The sequence below is a fragment of the Phalangium opilio genome, unplaced genomic scaffold (genome assembly GCF_054372755.1).
Source record: "Phalangium opilio isolate 3A_F unplaced genomic scaffold, DU_Popi_V2 ptg000053l_1, whole genome shotgun sequence".
NCBI lineage: Eukaryota > Metazoa > Arthropoda > Arachnida > Opiliones > Phalangiidae > Phalangium > Phalangium opilio.
The window spans coordinates 4,886,934-4,903,716 of NW_028324172.1; the positions used below are offsets into that span (position 1 = coordinate 4,886,934).

The window sequence follows — 16,783 nt, forward strand, 5'->3', positions numbered from 1 at the left end:
AGGAGGCAATGATTTAACGACTTCGGTACTTGGGTTTATCTTTAATATTTTAATAAATATAATTATTTTTAATTATTTTAATCGCCAGTAAATAACTTTAAAAATAGTTAAATCGTTTAAAATAAAGTTGTTCATAATATCTTTCGAAACTTTGCTAATATTGACGTTTAAAGTGAAGGGTACCCTTCTTGCCCGCTTTCTTCAAATTTTTGGGTATATATACGATCCGTTTCCATTATAATAATAGATAAAAACGCATTCGCGTGAACCTTTGGTGGAAGCCCTGCCATTGGGAGGCTAGACGTTTCTCGTAACCCTAGCTGATCGCCGCGTATATCTTAAAACCAAGTTATAGATAAAAACGCATTCGCGTGAACCGATGGTGGAAGCCCTGCCATTGGGAGGCTAGACGTTCCTCGTAACCCTAGCCGCTCGCCGCGTATATCTTGAAACCAAACGATGACGGTGGAAAAGAAGCCAGAATGTACTGACCGGCGTCCATGTGGAATGGACAAAAGACCTGAAGATGGTGGTGCATAGAAGCTGGTGTCAATGTGGAATTGACGAAGAACAGAAGATGGTGGTGCATTGAAGCTGGTGTCAATGTGGAATTGACGAAGAACAGAAGATGGTGGTGCATAGAAGCTGGAGTCAAGGTGAAATTGACGAAGAACAGAAGTTGGTGGTGCTTGGAAGCAAGCAAGCAAGTACAGACTAGTGTCCATGTGGGATGGACAAAGACTAGCAGATTGTGGTCCTTAGAAGCCAGTTAGTAAAGACTGGTGTTGGTAGATGAATGACCAAATTTCCGTGAACCGCGAACGCGTTCCAGAAATCGGGTATTTGTTTGCTCCGATTTGTAAACTGCGAACGCGGTCACGTGGGGTCTGACAGACAGACACACAGACAGACAGACAGACACACAGACAGACACGGCCGGTGTAATACCTCTCCGTGACATACGTCACTCGGAGAGGTAAAAAGACAGTGAAGTTCCCTGCTATCCCTAGGTAGCCCTAATGCAAGCAATCTTAGTTAGAGCCCTTTATCGCCATGGCTTTCATAGCGTAATTTTGTTCTAATATTGGCAATGGGGTAGAAAGATATTCTATGGTATAAAAGTATCTAAAGAAAATGGGATTTTAAACTGAAATTGTAGGACTGAGAAACTCTGCATCTAAGACCAAAATGAATTATAAAAAAGTATATCGCACACAAGTCAGCCCAAGGTGTTAAAGGCTCAAGCATATATATAGTTGTCTTATATACGGTTACATGATAGGTAATGAAACCACCACAACCACCACTACCACCACCACCCCAAACACAACCACAACCACCACCACCCCAAGCACCACCACCACAACCACCACCATCCCAACCAACAATATGGAAACCTCACTGTAAATATTTTGTAAGTATTAAACCACATTTAAAAAAGTTAACACTTTTATTATATTGGGGCACAGGAAAAGAAGTTACTATTGGGGGTTTTTTTTTCATTAATATCTTGAAAGCATAAGTTTTAAATATTTTTGCATTCTCAATTCTTTTCTTGAGTTTCAATTAAAAATTTCATTGGAGATAATTAATATATTTTTTCTTATATTTTTTGTAGCATCATCACCATATTAATTTTCATTCAATTTCTTGTCAAAACATTTATTAATAATATTTAAGCATTTAACCAAATAAATTAATTTCATTCAAAATTATTGCATTCTTTTTAATTCATTTTAATGGACTAATATTCCATTCTTATTAATCCATTTTAGAAAATTTTCATTTCCTTTAAAATAATAAATGGTTACCCCAATCATTTGTTTATGCTTTGTAACGGGAGAAATGGTTTCCCAGCCATTTTGTAATACCTTAAACTTAAGACACTTTTGACCCGCAATTACGTTATTCCTTGACTTAAAAATGGTTATCTCTTGAACCAAATAATTTTTTTTCATCAATATTCATCTATTTAATAAATTAAAGGACCGTTCTAATTCATCCATTTTAATAAATTTTATCCCTTGAACTTAAGAAAATGTTTCCCAGTGATTTCTTTATCCCTTGAACTTAAGAAAACGTTTCCCAGTAATTTCTTTATCCCTTGAATTGAAGACTCATTTTCCCAGCCATGTTGTTATTTTCTAAAAAATTCAATTAACTTTCCCATCATTATTCCATTCTTTTTGATCCATTTTAATAAATTAATGTTCGTTCTAATTAATCCATTTTAATAAATATTATCCCTTTAACTGAAGAAAAGATTTACCAGTCATTTCATTACACCTTGAACATAGGAAATGATTTCCCAACCATTTTGTTATCTTTTGAAAAAATAAACTAACTTTTCCTTCGTTATTCCATTCTTTTTGATTGAAAACCGTTTAGTTTTCCAGTTATCTAAAAAATGGTTGACCCGTTTGAAGCTACAAATATATTTCATAAAAACATTTTCTTATCCCTTTAACTCCTATTAACAGAAATAAACAATTTATACTAATATGAATGTATCATTAATTGCTGTAAGCAAATATTAATAAATGAAACAATTTCTTTATCAACTCGCGTTAATCAATTTCTTCAATCTTCATAACTCAATGAAATTTTGTCGAATTTTAAAGCAAATAAATGGTGTGGTTTCGATTAAACAAACGTTACTAGATGGTCCCGTAGTCCAAAAGTGGGGTTGACAGGGTTTATTTGTTTATCAGTGTGTAAAGGTATTTAATTAGCCTCTATGCCTAATTGCTAATTAAGTCATAATTGTCCAATTGCTAATTCCAATTCAATTAGTTGCCAGTTAATTAGCACAGCTCTGGTTTTTTTTGTGACACTGTTTTGTGATCGTGCGACTTAATCAATCATTTATTCTACCAGCAATTTGACAAACAATTTATCTTCGTAGCAGTTATCATTGGCACCTGGTGAGAATTAAAAACAGGCTATTGCTTATTGTTTTCTTGGGCAATGTTAAAATAATCATTATATAAATAAACTGGTCATCGTTTAATTTTTTCTTAGGTAACTAAAAATAAGCACTAAAAAATAATAAAAAATTTAATAGTTACCCAACAAAAATGATTGGAAGAGTCTGAATAAAAAATATTAATTGGTTTGTTGACAGGGTTTAGTGATCGTGTGATCTATCGATTAATTTACCAGCAATTTCAACGAACAAAATGATGTACGTATTTGTTATCATTGGCCGGTGACACCAGTTTAGAAACCTGTTAACAAACCCTTATGCGTAAAGTTTGCAAAAAGACATGAAATTTAGCACTTAAACTTAATTTTTCTCAAAATTCTTAAAAATGGTCCTAGAAAAAGGTTTAAATTTTCATATGCAAGGCCTAATACCGTTTTGCTTGACTGCATGTCGCCGTCAAATTCCTTTTAAAGCCTAAATCATACTAGTATCCACCCTTGATTTTCATTTCGTAACACACGTTGGATTCGTAAACCTCGACGCGCACAACGATTAGAAGCATTAAAATGCAAACACAACAACACACTGAGCGCATACATTTAAAACAAAAAACCCTCCTTATACATTAAGAGCGATAGCTCTCTCGGAATAGTAAATAAAATTTCTCACTACAGCTGTTTTCAGGGCTGAACTTGCTGAAGCGACCGAAAGACGGCGGTAAAGAAAAATTCTCCGGCCCATTAAAGGGAGGGAACGAAATTCAAATGCAAGGCGCGTCCCATCAACAAACAACATTGAATTCGTTTTACACAATTATAATATTGAAATTTTATACAATTAAGTAATATTTAAGAAAACTAAGCACTACTTTCAAAGTCTAAACTTTAAAAATTCGACGATACGAGAAGGCGAAGTAACGGGCAACGAGAGGTAAACATTTTTTTAAACGGCAAAAATTAACGGTAAGCCAAGGCTTAGCGCAATTTCACCGCCTTAAAAAAAGTGCCAAGTTTAGAAATAGATTGTGGGACAATAAAAAGGTGGAAAATTATGAAATTAGGCTTATATTAAAGCTTGAAACCTACTTTATATTATATTTAAAATCCATCCATGAGCAAATCCTCAAAAAATATGAAAATGGCAACGAAAAATGACCCACTCTCAATTTTTTTTCCCCTTAAAAAAATGGCGGCAACAAACGGGGTAATTTATCACGGCGGCAATATTAAAGCAGTCTTATCTCACTATCGATAGGCCATTTCAACCAAAAGGCATTAAGAAAAAACAATTGGATTATTATGACGCAACTATACTTAAAAAAAGGCCAATATTGGTCGCGCTGATATTTACCAATAAAACAGCGTATCCATGCTAAAATATCGCAGATTGGGGTAGTTTTTAAAATTTAAAATTAAACATACTTAAAATTAATTTTTCTCAAAAACCTTAAAAATGGTCCTAGAAAAAGGTTTAAATTTTGATATAAAACCGTTCCCAAACGTAACAAACGAATATTTCATGTCAAAAAAGTGGCCACAAAATGGCTAAATTTGAAAAAAACTCCATGTTATTTCTATGGGAAAATTTAACTTTTCCACCAAAAACACTGACAAATTTATGCAAATGAAAACCACCCTTAGCAACTTTATTTTTTATAAAATAAACTAATGAGTGGATCTTTTTGAAATTTTAACCACATATTAAGGGCCCGAATTGTAGTTCTGTGGAATTTTTTCAAAGCAGTTAATACGATACAAAAAAGTTATAACCAATCAAAAAACCATCCTTATACATTAAAGTCGGTATGAAGTCTTATCTAAGAGAGCTATCGCTCTCCTAGAATAAAAAGTAAATATCTGATGTTTTAAAATCTGTGTTTTTATTGACGTTAGGCTTACTAAGAGAAAAGGTAGACTCTTTAAAGGGTGACACCCATTGCTAGCAAGCCAGGGATAACGTCAAGGTTGACTATAGTTTTAGTTTTGGTCTGAGTAAGAAGATGATGTCATGGGGGGTTGAAACTAACATGTAAGAGCTTGGGCTAGTCTAGACTTGTCTGAAAAGTTTGGTTTGAATTTGGTGGATGAGGGCCTGGCGGCCATCTTGGATCCTTGCGAATCTGTATAGCTATCACTACTTATAGAGGTTTGTATTGCATTCGTGAGGACAGTCGGCGATTACCTTAATCAGATCCTATGATCTCATACTCATTTATTATTGCGTAAAATATTATGAAGTTAGCTTATGATCATCTCTTAAAACCTTGTCTTGACCAAGGCTTGGTACCACACATCTAACTAGTATGAACCCCTACCGTAAAACCTCAGTGCAATGAGAACCTAGAAAAACAACGTCGATTAATCGTAAATTATAATCCAATTGTGAGATTATGATACATACATTAATGTAGATCATATTCCCAGCCCCCAACGGCAGGGATAATTCCCACATATTCCCAGAACCCAACGGCAGGTATCAAATCCCAGATATTTACTTTTTTCAAAACCGATTTCGAGGCCAATATATTTCTATTATTTGCAATTCAAGACACATCTCAACTTGATTAAATTCGTATTTATTTGCAACATCAAAAGATTAAATTCGTATTTATTTGCAACATCAAAAGATTAAATTCGTATTTATTTGCAACATCAAAAGATTAAATTCGTATTTATTTGCAACATCAAAAACTATTAAAATCGTTATATCTTAATCAAGTCTACTCATTGAAAACATGGCCATGAAACAAAGATTTTAAATCGCAATTTATATTTTTCAAACAAATTAGAAAGGAGAAGTTACGTGTAGCGTGGCTTAAAAAGCCTGACTAGGTTCAGCTTTTCTTTTTACAACTCCTTTGGTCACATCTTAAATTATAACTGTGTTAATCTTTTTAACATTATGAATATATTATTCATATTCTTCAAAATTTATGAAACAAATGTAGTCACCTTTTCTTTCCTTATTAGGCACTTTCGAATTCTTTGTGTAATTGTAAAAAGAAAAGCTGAACCTAGTCAGGCTAGTCAAGTAATACATTATTCGTTCTTTCTTGAAAACGGGAATCTTATATTAAAGAAAATCACTCAGGAAATGAAAAGTGCTATTTCAGAAAATGTTAGCGAGGAGTTTAAAGTAAGTATTCGAATCATTTATTTATTTATTTATTTGAGAGTTTGGTACAATAAGCCAGTAACGACTTGTGACGACCATAAAACAAGGCTCATGAAGTTGAAATATTTATGAATTAATTGGGCCAATATTCAATACATATATTTTAAAGGGATGTGTAATAGACATCGCAGAGTTTCCAGAGAGAGTTACGTTCAGCGAAGATATTTACATGTTTCTTGATATATTCAGTGAAAAGAACGGTAGTGATAGACCAACTTTCATCCATTCCATTCACAAACTGATGAGCAACGATAAGTTTACTGATGCAATGGAAATAGTATTTAAAGATATTAAGGTATGTTACGATTTGACGAAAAATAGGACAAGGACTCTAAATCATGTCAAATGGTCTTTAAACTGGGATTTTTGTCAATGTCTGAAATGGAAAGGTATCAGTTCGTTCAATGCTTTAATAGAAGGTTCCTAAATGAAGCTTTGGTTAGGAAAGTCGAAATAGAATGCTCGTTATTACCAAAAAACCAAATCTAGTCCGGCCATATCCTCTTATGTCCATAAAAGATTCTCTTGAGAAGGAAGAAAATGTGGTTCACCATATTGGTGGTTACATTGCTCACGAGCTGATTCTACAATATGGGAACGATGCACGTTTGTTTGTAAGAAATTCCATTACTACACCTGCTAATGCAAGTGAAGAAACTGAAAATTACTCAAAATGGACACAGCTGTTAAGCAATGGCCGCTTAATTAAGTTAAAACCCAAAGCATTTAACTTTATGTTTAAGCTGAATATTCTTTCAAAAGTGAATTTTCAGAAAGGAAATGCTACCATGAAATATAGATTAGCGAAAGCTTTTAAAGATTTAGAAAGTAATGATTTTCTAGAGAAAACATGGTTAGAGCTTTGGGGGGATGGTAAAGTTTCGCGAGCTGCGAAGAAAAAGGCATACTAAATATTTCTAAATTGTCTGGGGAAGGGATATGTGTGAAAAATTAAAACAAATATACAAATTGATAAAAAAGCTTCTCTTAAGTCAAGTAGTTTGCGAAAGCAAATGAAAAATCAAAAGGCTTGTGATAAATGCAAGGATGTGCCAAAAGAAAACAAGGTTAAAATTCCTCGAGTTAAGAAAACTAAGAAAGGTTTTCTAGCTCCTTAAAATGTGATATCATTAATTACTGATAGTATTAAATCTGAATCTCATGATTTGAAGGTACAAATGTTCCGAAAAGAGTTTATGATATGTTTAAAAAAAATTTCAGAAATGATTTCTAGCTCCTTAAAAAGTTAAAATGTGATATTATCAGACTGTGAATGTTAAAAGTTTTTCTAATGAATTATAGAAACATTAATTTCGTGTCACATTTAAGGGCACAAAAGTGTAAATATGAACAAAAATATTTTCAATAAAACAAAATTTCAATGTTTAATTTTATTATCTCATTCTTTACTATTTTCAATCAAGAGCCTTTGGAGTATTTTGACCTTTTTTGATTTTACTGAGATGTTTCTATTTCTAACATTTGGAAAACTCTTTCTCAGGCATTTAATGTTTGGGATATTTTGTTGATAACTCAGGACATTTGGATTATCATTGGCTCCTGATGCTGCTCTTTGTTTTCCGAAGTATCTTTTAGTGCTGGGCGGATCCGATTACTAGTAATCGAGTAATCGGTAACTTCTTAAAGTAGTCGCCAGGATTCGGTATTCGGATCTCTATCAGTCCCTGACGATTACTTTCAACGATTACTGTTTTTCGGATCTAACTCCAACTCCTAGTTTGGATCCGAAGTTCCGAACTCGGATCTTTATCGAACACATTTCGGAAATGTTTCGAATATTTTTAAGTAATCGTAGTCGGACTGTCGGACTCGGATTCCGCATTCTGGGATGTGGGGGAGACGGGATATCTTTCAGACTAGAGGGCCGCCAAATTATATTGGAACTACACCTTAAAAACATTTTCTATTCCGTTAAATCGTTTTGTCAAAACTTGAATTTAAAAATGATCTTGAAAGTTGGAAGTTTAAAAATATTTGTAATGAATTTTTTTGAGCAGAATCAGCACCTAAAATTGTGTTTTTTATACATTTAACATGCACAAAAAAGTGTAAATATGAACAAAAATATTTTCAGTAAAACAAAATTTCAATGTTTAATTTTATTATCTCATTCTTTACTATTTTCAATCAAGAGCCTTCGGAGTATTTTGACCTTTTTTGATTTTACTGAGATGTTTCTATTTCTAAAATTTGGAAAACTCTTTCTCAGGCATTTAATGTTTGGGATATTTTGTTGATAACTGAGGACATTTGGATTATCATTGGCTCCTGATGCTGCTCTTTGTTTTCCGAAGTATCTTTCCAGTGGATCTTGGTTGAATCTGTTGGTCAAAAGAAAGTCCGCTCCTTGTTTTAGCAAGGTCTGAGTTGCTTCAATTATTGAATTAACTACACAAACAATTAGACTTTTAAACTTCTTCCATTTACAAACTTGGGGTTCAAGGAGGGAAATTAGATTACCTGTAATCGTTATACCATCTCGAGTGTCACGGCTTAGAAGCATTTTTGATTTATCAAAGCCTTTGGGCACAACTAGGTTTTCAACTTCAACTTGCCATTCCTCAAAGTATCCCAAAAAGGTTTCTTTGAGCCACTACCAAAAATGATCAATTATATATATATAATTAATAATAAAAAAAGGAATTGATCCATTTTTAGTGAAAGGATTAAATATTTACCTTAAAACGCCAATCGTATAAACTTGTATATGGATTTTTGAAATGGTTGCGGTTATGTTTCCCATCGGTGAGATTTGTAACATTTACAGCATCAAAAAAGTTGTTTACCACCTCAATTAAAGTGAAAGTCTCGGAGGCCTCGTCTCCCACCAGCATTTTCATAGCACTTGCCATTGTTTTACTTAAAACCTGCGCTGCGTAGTTCACTTTCATTCTTGAATAAGATGTGAGGTATATATGGTCATATTTTATTTTCGATGCTAATTTTAAACCAGATTCCAGTTCACAGTCTTTTTTGAAGACTTCTTCAACGTGAGACCATAGCATGTGTTTCCCATTTTTCTTGAGAAACCGTGTATTTTTACAATTACCACTGGCTTCTAATCCATTGCGAATTGTTTTAATCAAATGTGGCACATCTGATATAAAATAAATATACTCTCCTTAAGAAAAGAGATTCTTAGTTTTATATCCAACTTGGGAACGGTTTCCATCATCAGCACAACACATTTTAATAAGTTTCTGGTTAATTCCAGCCTTGTCACACACGACTGTCAGAACTTTAAAACCTCCGAGTTGCAAATTTTCCACAGCCTCCCACAAAAGACTGTAAATTTCATCGGCTTTCATATTGTCGCATGGAAAATAAGCGTATGGATACTTAAAACTTGTAGTTAAACCCCGAATCATAAATTGCATCTCATGAGTAGCGAGCTCTGGAGTTTCCACTGTGTTATTTCCCACGTTAGGGTGTTGATTTTATTTTGGCTATCATTTGAGTTAGTAAGTCCAACTATTTCCCCGGTGCTAACTCGATATATTAAATCTTTTTTATGGTCATTTCATCTATCATGATTGAGATATATTTTTGGTGTTGTTTTAACGTGTCAAATTTTATATCTTCCTTCATTTCGATAATTGTTTCTGGGTGAAAACCACTCTCTGCTCTCAAATTTGCGGAATAACTGTAGAGCGTTCTTTTGGTTGGCAGTGTGAAAACTTGACGCAGAGCTTCGTATGTTGTTGTAGATTTGCTCTTCAAATATAAACACCAGTGTATTATTGCTGGATGCCACTTTTGAGGTCGTCTGGTTTTAGAATCGATATATTTCAACTGTTGTTGTAGGAAAAATCTTTGAAACTTGCTTGGCGTTTCAAAAGGATTCTCATCTATAACCTTTTTCAAATCTTCACTTTCTTCAGGAGTTACCTGAACTCCATCTTTCTGAATTAGGTTCTGAATTCTCTGTTTTAAAGACTTGTTACTTCGTAAAAGGGCTTTATTTTCCTGTTTTCTGGCAGCTATTGCTCGTCTTATTTCTTCAAGGTTCAAGTAGCGAATATTAGTACTTTTCGGGCAATGGACATTTTTAGATTTTCGACGTATTCGTTTTAGGAGGCAATTTCGAAGTAGAAAACATTTTGGACACCAACTGTGAGATTTACTTTTCAAAAACTCACACTTATTAGAGCGTAGGCTGTTGGATTTGGAGCAATAGTATGCTGTTTTAAGTTTATGATGAAAATAAGGTTCAAAACTACTTCCAGAAACACCCAAGCACACATTCCAATCCTTATCAAAATTACTTAGTAAGTCTAAAAGCTCTTCAAATGATTTCACGTGAAGGTTTTCACTTGCATAAACTTCATGTCTTCTATCAATTTTCTTCTCAAATACGGTTATATCGAAAGCTATTGTTTTATCAATTTCCACCCTAATTGCAGTAGTAATTGTGCTTTGTTTTGATAAAATAAGTTTATCTGTTTCCAAGGATATTGACCATTCAAAGGTTATCTTATTTTTTTCATGGTGTGTTTGACTTAGTTCTTCAAAAGTAAAATGTTCAATTCTCTTAATGGTTTCTTGACATTTTTCAACAGAATTGCTATCAGCGTTAATATTGTTAGAAGATGACGGCAAGGAAGGTATTTCTTTAGTTGTGATCTCCTCTTTACCATTCACTCTCTATTTAATCAAATAGAATTTAAAATTGGTTTGCTTATTTAATGTTAATACTTTACCATAGTTATATTGTTAGAAGATGAAGGCAAGAAAGGTATTTCTTTAGTTGCGATCTCCTCTTTACCATTCACTCTCTATTTAATCAAATACTATTTGAAATTGGTTTGCTTATTTATTTTTAATACTTTACCATAGTTGTATTTAAGCACGACCCTTGAATAAAGTCGGAATTCGCTTCTATTGGTGGAGTTTGCTCAATATCCATTTCCGTGTCCAAAAAACTAAAAGTTGTCAAGTTGCTAGGAACTAAATGTGTTTGCACGTTTTTCAATATCTCCTAGAAATTTTGAAACTAAATATACTTTGCAAGATGAAATAATACATATAAATAAGCATTTACCCTTGTTTTTGAGTAATTATTGTCATTAGTTTTGTTAACTTGAAATTCTTGTAACGGTTCACGAACATTCAATCTTACCTTGTGTTCACAAAGACCTAAACTTGGATATGGATTTTGTAGTGATGGACCTTGACTCTCAGCAAAATGTAGATTACATACACGATGATGTGGTTTTACATTATCCACCGTTATATCATCACGGTTAATAGCCTCAATCCATTTAAGACATTTATCATAATTTAGGGGATTCCTACCAGGCTTTGGTATGGGATAAAATTTACGATCTTTGTGATACCTTGAATCACTTTTACATTTTTGGAAACGGCAATACTTCATTATTAATTAGTAGTTTAAATAAGTGGTAATACTTATTTTCAAATTAATTCTACCACATATTAAGCACACAAGTGACACGACTAATCCCGACGGTTGAAACTTGAAAGTTGAACCTCTTCCAAAAATTTAAAATTTAGCAGACGCCAGTAAATTATAAAAAAAAACCTCTCTGGTGGAACTTATTTACAATTTTGTCCACGAGGTGCTACCTAAAGAGTAGGCCCACTTTACGCGAGATGCATGCTGGGTGTTTTATACTGACAACCGTGGGTGTAATACCTCTCTGTAAAAGGTATACGCTTTTCCCCTCCAGTTAAGTTGGTTCCTCCGAGGTTGGCTAATGGTGAAAAAAGTTTTAAAAGTACAGTACAGCCCCGTAATTAAGATAAACGTGTTTTCAAGAAACTTAGTTCGATTAATTCAAGAAATAATAATTACATTTCTCCGGCCTGATTTTCAATCCCTTTAATATATTTCACTCTTAAAATCAGCTAGGCCTACAATTAATATGAAAATAGTCCGTAAGTGAAAGAAAGATTAGCACCATAATAATAAGGGTCTTTATTTCAAAATCTAGTTAAGAAAATGGACCGCCTTTTCAACATAGGGGAAAACTGTAATGTTACGGTAAACATAAACGGAGTGGGAGATGGGATGTCAAATGCTATAGCTGGGGCTTTTGCCCCCAGAGGACATGAGGCTGTTGTCCCAAGAGGACGCGGGGCTTTTGCCCCAAGAGGGGGCCACAGTTTTAGGGGCCGTGGACGTGGCGGAGGCCGGGTTAACGGTGGTGGAGGCCGTAACGCCAGGGGCCGGCGATGCAATAATTGTGGCCGCTACGGCCATTTAATGCGCGACTGCTGGAGCCGCGTTCGTGGTATAAAACTCATTTAATACTTAGAAGTGAAAATGTACAAAGTATTATTCAATTTTGGTAATAGGAGACCAAGGAGGCCCACAAAATTCGATGGCGGGGGTTGGGCCAGTCCCTCTCCAAGGCGCCGTAGTGGTGCCTACCCCGCCTCACGGTGCTGGAGTGTTGCGGATGCGCGACTGGTGGAGCCACGTTCGTGGTATAAAACTCATTTAATACTTAAAAGTGAAAATTTACAAAGTATTATTCAATTTTGGTTGAAGGGGACCAAGGAGCCCAACAAAATTCGTTGGCGGAGGTTGGGCCTGTCCCTCCCCAAGGCACCGGAGTGATGATCAACTCGCCTCAAAGCGCTGGGGAGCAGACGGCCCAACCTCAAGGCGCTGATGATGGGCGAACATCGCCAAAACGTGTCGAAGAGGAGGAAGAAGAAGACATGTCGATGGAGGAGCTTCATGCTGCAATCAAGTTGTAAGTTGTATGTTCCGAAAAGGGTGGTAGGACCGAACAAAAGTCGGTTGGTTTGCTTTAGATCCAATTTAGAGTCGAAATTACTCTATGAGATTTTGCTGTCCAGGTCACCTTTTAAAAATGATAATTTAATATATTCACAGACGACCCCTTAATTAAAAATAAATTAGCATTTATTTAATTCAGTCATAAACGGTGTCAAAAATGTCATAAAGCATCTTCGACTTCAAATCGCCAATAGAGCCAACTGTAGTCTGGGTGTACTACCACCCTTTTTGGTACACCCTGTATAGCCGGTTTCCTACTTACTCTTCTGCGCGGTTGCAGTTCTTCAAAAAAATTTTGCATGTCATAACAATTGACTAAAGGGCTAGCGTCTATCTCACACAATAAAACTTGCAGCTATTTATATCTGTCATAAAATTGCCTGCTGACTCGCGACATTGACATTAACCCTTTAAGGAATAATTTTCACTTGTTGTAACCAGCTAAAATATTTAAAGAATTGGACCCAGGTCCCTTCATGATTATAATTTAAAAACATAATTTTAAACCATTTCCTTACAGGATTGAAAAAAAAAACAAGATTAATTATTGTTTTTTAATATTACATAAATATATATATATATTTTTCAAGTGTGTTTTTTAATGTATAATTTTCTTTTTATTATTTATTTTATTAATACTATAAAATTTTTTTTCTAAATTGTAAATACATTTTTTTTCCAAAATACATTTTTTTTTCTAATTATAAATTTTTTAAATACCAAATTTTTTCTCAAATAATATTTAATTTTTTTTTAAATAAAATAGTTATTTCAGAAATTGAGCCGATTTCTTTCCTTGCTTAATCCCTTTGTATCTTAAATGGTAACGTTGAAAGAACTGCGCTAATGTAAACAGCACTGCCATGTTCAAAACTTAATGAACTTTGTTGCAGTTTTTCCGTAGATTTCTGTTGTTGAATTTTTGATACAGTGAGAGCTTTATTGCAGTTTTTCCGTAGATATCTGTTGTTGAATTTTTGATATGGTGAAACACCATTGTTGCGTTGATTTCGCGTATAAAATTAGTCTCAATAAATAATATTATTTCCGACTCGTTGCATTCAATTTTTATCATATTCTGTGCTAAATTTCAGTAACATAAAGAGCATCTATAAAATATGTTTATTAAATAATATGATTCTGTAGTTTGGCTTGAATACTAGTAATTAAATCAAGTATCTAAACAATTCATAGCAATTTAGACGAATTAACAAACGGCAATGTGGAGTGAGGAACAAGCAAACAACGTAATCCTCTGAATCCCCTGAGGTCACGTTGGTAAAATTTAGCGCTGATGTAAACTTGGAATTTGACTAATTAAATTACATAACGACCCTGTTAAGTGAATCGGTTACTAACTAACACCACTGTTACTTATATTTATGAATTAAACAATCCACTGTTGGTAACAAAAGTTTATAAATTCATAACGTAACATCACATACTGACTGGATCAATAGGATAAAAATTGTTTTAACGAATGATGTGGTCTTCTACTACGGCTGAGTTTCAGGAATTATATCACACACCTTCACAATTAGTAGCATTTTCGTGACATTAACAAATAATTAAACCATGTACACCTCATATGGGAATGTTGAATCAACTGCGCTAACGCAAAGTAGCAAACACCACTCTTTTACTGCCGCAGGGTAAACACACATTTTGTCACCTTTCCTGTAGTATTTTGAAGTTCTCGAAAGTTTCACAGGGTGAAAAGAACTATCTTTACTTCAACATCTTAATAAATAATGAAACCGTTTATACCTGTCTTCAAACGAGAATGTTGAATTAACTGCGCTAACGTAAACAGCACTCTTTTAACTGCCGTAGGGAAAACACATTGAAAATTTTGCCATCTTTCCTGTAATATTTTGAAGTTCAATTCTTCACAGGGTGAAAACACTACTGTTGATTTCTAAACCGTAATAATTTGGATAGATTTGCCATTTTTTACTTAAAACTAGACGCGCCAACAAACTGTCATGAATAGAAGTAGCGTAAAACCTAGGCCCTAGGGTTGGGATTTATTTGTAGCATGAATCGAAGCAGACTACGTATTTTGTAATTTCAAAACAGAGCTGGAAATTAGCTTTCTTATAATCTTTAAAAGGAATGACACTATAAACACTATATTACATAGACAAACTAAAATACAATTTAAGCCTTGGCCGTAAAGAACGTCGAAAAGCTTACTTTAAATGATATAAAAACTTCTATTAACTGTAATTATTTACCTGAATTACTTTTCTAGACGAAAATTCGACCTGATAACGACGTATTTCTTATTAAGGGTGCTACAGTTAATTAGAAAATACATATAAAGGTGCTCAAGCTCGGATGAAATACCAAAGTAATTTGTTCGCGTCCACTGCTAAGAAATTAGGAAAATCAGCAAGAAAGCCAACATTTGCTATTTGTCAACGTAACTTGTTAGCACCCACAAACATAGGCCCTTCTAGTTGTCAACGAGAACGAAATGAAGAAATAGGTTTAAGCGCGCTATAAGGGTAGGCTGACATCTGACCCAAAAGTAATTTTTTGACGTACTTTGTTAATTTGTTGAAGTACAATACTTAGACTTCATTAATTAAAAATCGAAACAGGTAAGTTTCCCATTTAATAAATGCTTGTTAATTTAGAAGTATTCCGAAAACTAACTTCGCTATACTTTTTCCGTATGACCTATGACAATTGCCTTAAAAAACCGAAATTTTTTTAATGCTTTTTCTATGGGACGCTAACCCTAAAAGGTGTGACTTTTTCTTTAACATTACGGAAGGGTGTCATGTCATATCTACAAGGGCCTACCGGCCCTGTAGAATTATACAGGGTGTAAATAAATGTTTAGAATTCATGTTTTATTGTATGCAAGTGACAACGAGTGACAAGGTACAAAAAGAATACTGGAGAATGCAACAAAATATTTTAAATCAATGTCCTACGATTAGTCTTAGAACGTGGGCCTCAAATTGCAACCTCTTAACTGTTTGGTAAACACCTCAACGTAAATATTCGACTTTTCTACCATTGTGGTCTAGGCACTCTTCCAGACGACAGTCCATGCCTTGCAAGCAGTAAACTCATGACGCATGGTAAGACTAATGGTATTGCCGTCTTAGGAAATCCTCGTCCGTTAAGGCTTGATGTAGGGTGTATGATAATCCCGGTAGTGATGCCCTTGCAAACTGGCACAAACAGCAGAATGGCTTAGTGCAACTTCTTGTTCCACCGCTCTACTATTAGCATGAATTGGCTTCAAAACGTGCTACGATGTCAAAATCTCTATCCTCATTACAGACTATACAGTCTCTTCTACGTTCACGATCTTGCACTACCGAAATCACGAAGGTGCTCGCCAATGTCGGAAAAGGTGCTTCGCACAGGATGTTGTCGGTGTGGAAACCGTTCGGCATAAAGGACTGCCTTTAGTTGAACGTTACTGCTACCTTCACCCGAAATAAACATCCTGTCCAATTTGTCCTGGTTGGAATAGTCTGGCATTTTGCTAGGAAACGAGACTAACTACTGAAATTCTACTACTTAGCTCCTACACTGAAGACCCTGTAAATCAAAAGGGACCGGAAGTACCTCAAAGTTGAGTTTTCAAAGATTGCCAGATTGGGCAGGTCATGCGATTTAAAGTGATGAAGGTCACTTTAAATCCCACGTTCAACAAGTGACACCGCAGTATGTTTTTGGTGCTCCAATGTCCTCACCCGAAAGGTCCAAACAATTACCATCCTGGTTTTTCGGCTCAGCTTTGCGGTATTGCCGGTTCCATTAGAAATACAAGGTCTGTAGTGTTACAATTGTAACAATACTCCTGTTAAAAAGGCACACATACTGTACCCCCTCCCCCCAAAAAACTTTTAAATTTCGCGCCTTTTCAA

General features: G+C 34.6%; 2 long non-coding RNA genes across 2 annotated transcripts; both read right to left on the reverse strand.

Moving 5' to 3' along the window:
- Positions 1-2,835: 2,835 nt before the first annotated feature.
- Positions 2,836-3,551, reverse strand: LOC149673208 (uncharacterized). The gene is made up of 3 exons (XR_016367137.1): positions 3,358-3,551; positions 3,069-3,240; positions 2,836-2,921 (listed from the first exon to the last, which is right to left on the reverse strand). It is a non-coding gene; the product is annotated as an uncharacterized LOC149673208 (long non-coding RNA).
- A 4,864-nt stretch (positions 3,552-8,415) lies between these two features.
- Positions 8,416-8,818, reverse strand: LOC149673209 (uncharacterized). Its single transcript, XR_016367138.1, has 3 exons — positions 8,800-8,818; positions 8,582-8,714; positions 8,416-8,509 (listed from the first exon to the last, which is right to left on the reverse strand). It is a non-coding gene; the product is annotated as an uncharacterized LOC149673209 (long non-coding RNA).
- Between the last annotated feature and the right edge of the window lie 7,965 nt (positions 8,819-16,783).